The 5,362-nt window shown below is 38.3% G+C and overlaps 1 non-coding gene across 1 annotated transcript; it reads right to left on the bottom strand.

The window, feature by feature from the left end:
• Positions 1 to 3,379: 3,379 nt before the first annotated feature.
• LOC122298000 lies at positions 3,380 to 3,487 on the bottom strand. The gene has a single exon (XR_006239058.1). It is a non-coding gene; the product is annotated as a small nucleolar RNA R71 (small nucleolar RNA).
• Between the last annotated feature and the right edge of the window lie 1,875 nt (positions 3,488 to 5,362).

Here is a 5,362-nt window from a genome sequence, read left to right as displayed (position 1 = left end):
TTAGAAATATTGCATGAACATTTCTTTTGGCCTAAGATGAAAAGAGACATTAATCGCATTTGTAGCAGGTGCATCACATGTAGAAAGACCAAATCTAAGGTTTTGCCACATGGGTTATATACACCCTTACCCGTTCATAGTGAGCCATGGGTAGACATATCTATGGACTTTGTTTTGGGGCTGCCTATGACAAAAAGGGGTAGAGATTCTATTTTTGTGGTTGTGGATAGATTTAGCAAGACGGCACATTTCATTCCATGCCATAAAACAGATGATGCCACAAGAATAGCTGACTTATTTTTCAAAGAGATAGTGTGACTCCATGGTGTGCCCAAGAGCATTGCTTCTGATAGGGATGTTAAATTTCTTAGCTACTTTTGGAAGGTATTGTGGGGAAAATTTGGTACTAAACTCTTATTTTCCACTACTTGTCACCCACAGACTGATGGTCAGACTGAAGTAGTTAATAGGACTTTAACTCAGCTTTTACGCACTGTTGTTCATAAGAATTTAAAGACTTGGGAGGATTGTTTGCCATTTATAGAGTTTGCATATAATAGGACCATGCATACTACTACTTCATACTCTCCTTTTGAAATTGTTTATGGTTTTAATCCACTTACTCCTTTAGATTTGATGCCTTTGCCTATTTATGGCAGGAGTAGCTTAGATGGACAAAAGAAGGCAGATTTGGTGAATTCACTTCATGAGAGGGTACAGCTTCAAATTGCCTAAAAGAATGAAAGGTGTGCTTCCCAAGCCAATAAAGGGCGACGGTGTGTCACCTTTGAACCAGGAGATTGGGTTTGGGTTCACATGCGCAAAGAAAGATTCCCAGCCCATAGACGGACTAAGTTGCATCCTCCAGGAGATGGACCTTTCCAAATTCTAGAGAAAATTAATGACAATGCATATAAAGTGGATCTTCCAAGTGAATATAATGTTTCTGCTACCTTCAATGTTTCTGATCTTTCTCCTTTTGATATAGGTGAAGATTCGAGGTCGAATCCTTTTGAGGAGAGGGGGAATGATGGGAACCAAGGTGGAGCTATCCTTAAAGATCCCTTGCAAATTCCAGATGGGTCAATTACAAGATCAAGAGCCAAGAAGATCAAGGAAGCAATGCAAGGATTGCTGCAATCCACTTGGGATGAAGCTAGGAAGAGCCCAACACACAAGATGGGCTTCAAGGAAAAAGAACAAGTTTTGATCCACTTGATACAAGGTATGGAAGACATGACTTAGAGATTGGGCCTATTGTTGTTAAAGCTTTCAATTTGTTTAACGGTATTTTATTATTAGTTTAGAAGAAGTGGGCTTGAGGATGCTTGGCCCACGTATGTCTTATTTCTAATGGACTAGGGTTATTTTTGGGAAGGCCTTGTATTTTTGGCCAAGGGTTTATTTGGAAAGTTATAATTTTATATCTTATTAGGGTTTCAGAAGTAACTGTAGCGCGGCGTATGGCACTGTTCACGCTACAGTACCTGACGCATTGTTTACTTAGGGTTTTTGGGAATTTTCTATTTAAACCACTTGCAACCTCATTTGAGAGGCAGACTATATGGAATTGTCATTGAGAGTTGAGTTATGTCCTCTTGTTCTTCTTGAACTTCTGAACTTATCAAGGGTAAATCAAAACCTTTGTGGCGTTCTTCCTTTATAATCTAGGTTCTTGAGACGGGTTCTTCAATGGGTCTAGATTTTGATATAATCTAGGTTCTTTGAACGAGTTCTAATCGGGTCTAGATTCTCCATCTGTATACCTGAGTTTGCCTTTCTTGGGGTTGTTTTTCAATATTGTTGTTGGGTTTCAAAGCAAGTCTATTAGGGTTCACATCATTTGATAATCAGAGCAAGGTTTCCAATCAGGTGTAATTTTCATATATTTTATCTATTGCATCTTTAATTCTAGGGTTTCATTGTTCTAGGGTTGCAAAAAAAAAAAAAAAAAAAGCGCAGAAATTCGTTGTTCCTAGGGCTGACAGATTACTCTATTATGTTGGTTTCATGTTTATCAACATTGGTTGGCTAAGTTGCTTGTTTGAGGGCTGCCAAAATTTACACCATATAGAGGGTGGAAATTTCTGGAGTTTCTTGCATCTTTAAGTTTGTCAATTCCTTGGAATGCCGTTTCATTGATTCTCTTCTATTTCCTTGTCAATTTTTATGTGTTTGAATTCAATTATTTGATTTTTACAATTGAATATTGCTGTTTGTGATTGAATCGGTGAGAAAAGAAAAGAAAGGAAAAGAAAAGAAAAAAAAGAAAATTCGAAAAAAAAAAAGTTTAGGAATCAGACTTTTTTATCATCAAAGGGGCTGCATATATCTTTATAGTTGGTGTATTGTCTTGTGAGTACTCTTTCCCTCATAGCATTTCTTTGAGTCTTGTGTCATTTTATTCTTTCTATATTTTCTCTTGTTAAGAGTTTCTTGGAGCTAATTACTAGTTGGAATAAGACAGGTCTGTATTGTCTTGATTTATAGTTTAATTAGTTCTGAAAGAACTTGAGTGGGAAAACTCTTGAGGTAAAAGGCAAGTGAGTGTAAGATCATTATCGGGAAAAAGCCAATTAAGAGTGAAACACAAGTGGAGTGGTATTTCGAGTGTAAACACGTAAAGGAGCGTGTGAGGTCTTTTCCACTTATAGTTTTTTAGTGTGCAGCTGATGAGTGTGCGAAAGTGCACTTTATATACCCTATTATTGGACTAAAATGCTAAAATGTGAATAGAAATCATAGGAATTAATGTGTATTCTTAAATTGAATTTCTATTTACGTTGGGATACTCCTAAGCAGTTTTTTTATGTCTAATTTCAGAGTTTATTAAAGAGCAAGTCAAGCCCACTCAAATTCAAAGGAGGACATTCATGGGGTTTGAGAGCAATTTGGACATTTATAGAGACGCCTTGGGTCAGTTTGCTTGTAGACCTGTGTTAGAGTCAGAGTTTAATTCTTCTGATCATTTGTTTGATAATTTTTCTAATTCTGAGAAAATGAGTGAACACGAAGATCATCCCAGTAGGACCCTTCAGGATTACCTCCACCCTACACGCACAACCACACCATCATGCATCAGGTTTCCAGCTAATATTCGCCAATTGGATTTTAAAACAGGGATGATACAGTTACTCCCTACTTTTCATGGCTTGGAAAATGAAAATCCATATGTGCACATTAGTGTGTTTGAAGAAGTAGTTGCGACTTTTCATAGTCAAAATGCAACTGATGACATTGTGAGACTTAAGTTCTTTCATTTCTCTTTGAAAGATAGAGCTAAGAGTTGGCTATACTAATTGAGACCACAATATATTGAGTCATGGAATGAGATGACTCAGGTCTTCTTTAATAAATACTTTCCCCAACAATAGACCAATGCTTTAAAAAAACAAATCTCTACCTTTGTACAAAAGGATAGTGAGACTTTGTATCAGTCTTGGAAGAGATTTAAGGAGCTATGAAGTATGTGTCCTCACCATGAATATGAGAATTGGCGCTTAGTGAGCTATTTTTATGAGGGAGTTACACCTAGAGAGCGTCAATTTGTGGAGATGATGTGTAATGGTGAGTTCTTGCAGAAAGATCCTGATGAGGCCATAGAATACCTCAATGAGCTTGCTAAAAAAGCTCACACTTGGATTGGACCTAGTGCTATAGAGAGCACAAATAGGTCACGACCTGCAGGAAACCTAAATGGTGGTGAAATTTACCATCTCAGGGAAGAAGATAACCTAAAACCTAGGTTGAGATGCTCACTAGAGAGCTAGAGGCGTTGAAGACTAAGGATTTAAAGCCAACACACGTGGCTAATCATGCAGAGTCTTTTGAACCATGTTTTGTGTGTGGTGGGGTAAATCACCTTGCCCAAGAGTGTCCCACATTGGCTGAGATGAGAGGAATGTATGAGGAACAATGTAATGCCTTAGGTATGTACAAGAAGCCTTTTACATATTTTTCTGACACCTATAATCTGGGGTGGCGTAATCATCCCAATTTTAGCTGGAAGTCTGAAAACCAGCCGCCAGCACAACCCCCTAGATCATATCCTACACCATATCATGCACCTTCATCTTCTAGGAGCCCCTTAGAATATACTTTACATGCTTTTATTGAGGCACAAGGTAAGACTAACCAAAAGTTTGAATCTTTGATTACGCAGGTTGTTGAAGAAAATAAGGAGATAAAAAGCCAAGTGTCCAAATTGATGAGCTCCTTGAGTATGAATGGGCGAGGTAAGTTTCCTTCTCAAGCTCAATCCGTACCCCATGGTCAACACATAGCACAAGAGAATTTGAAGGATGCGAATGCCATTGTGACATGAAGTGGTAAGTCATTACACATCCCAACAACGAACAAATCAGAGGATGTGGAACAGGATCAAAGCAATAGTGGTGCCGAGCTACCCAAAGAAGCCGAGGTAATAAAGAGCCCAATTAAGGTACCATTTCCTCAAGCTTTAAAACTGAATAAGCGAACTTTGGATCCTAACAATGAAATCTTGGAGAATCTCAAGCAGGTAAAAATTAACCTCCCTCTTTTGCATGTTATGAAACAAGTTCCTACTTACGTAAAAGTTCTTAAAGATTTGTGTACAGCCAAGAGGAAGCACCATGTTAAGAACACAGCATTTCTGACAGAGCAAGTTAGTGCTCTAATTGAGCAGCGTATTCCTCCCAAGTACAAGGATCCTGGTTGCCCAACCATTGCATGCAGCATTAGAAATCATGAGTTTGGTGGGCAAGCTTTGCTAGATTTAGGAGCTAGCGTGAATCTAATGCCATATTCAATTTATTTGCAGTTGGGGGGTTGGGAGAAATCAAACCAACCACTGTGGTATTACAATTGGCTGACCGTTCAGTCAAAGTACCCCGGGGTGTGGTAGAGGATGTTCTAATTCAAATTGATAAATTTTATTATCCTGTTGATTTACTAATCCTTGACACTAGCTCTGTTGTTGATACTACTTCTAAAATTCCTGTGATTTTAGGTAGGCCTTTCCTTGCCACTGCTAATGCTCTTATTAATTGCAGGAATGGACTCATGAAGCTTTCTTTTGGAAACATGACTCTCGAGGTGAATATCTTTCATATTGCAACACAGCCAGAAGATGATGATGAGAGCCACCAGACATACATGATTGACTCACTCATAGAAAATGGAGTTTCTATAGCTCATGATTTTGATCCCCTTTGAGTATTTTATTGTTAATTCTGAGTTTGATTCTATCAGTAATCCATCTGATGTAGTTGATATTTGTGCTATCTTTGATAGAACTCAGGATTATGGCACTCGAGCCTGGCAACCGAAGTTTGAGGAGTTGCCTGATAGAGAGGAAAAGCAAATTCCTTCAAGTGTGGAA

Source organism: Carya illinoinensis, chromosome 15, assembly GCF_018687715.1.
Source record: "Carya illinoinensis cultivar Pawnee chromosome 15, C.illinoinensisPawnee_v1, whole genome shotgun sequence".
Classification (NCBI taxonomy): Eukaryota; Viridiplantae; Streptophyta; class Magnoliopsida; order Fagales; family Juglandaceae; genus Carya; species Carya illinoinensis.
This window is presented reverse-complemented; position numbering and strand designations above follow the sequence as displayed.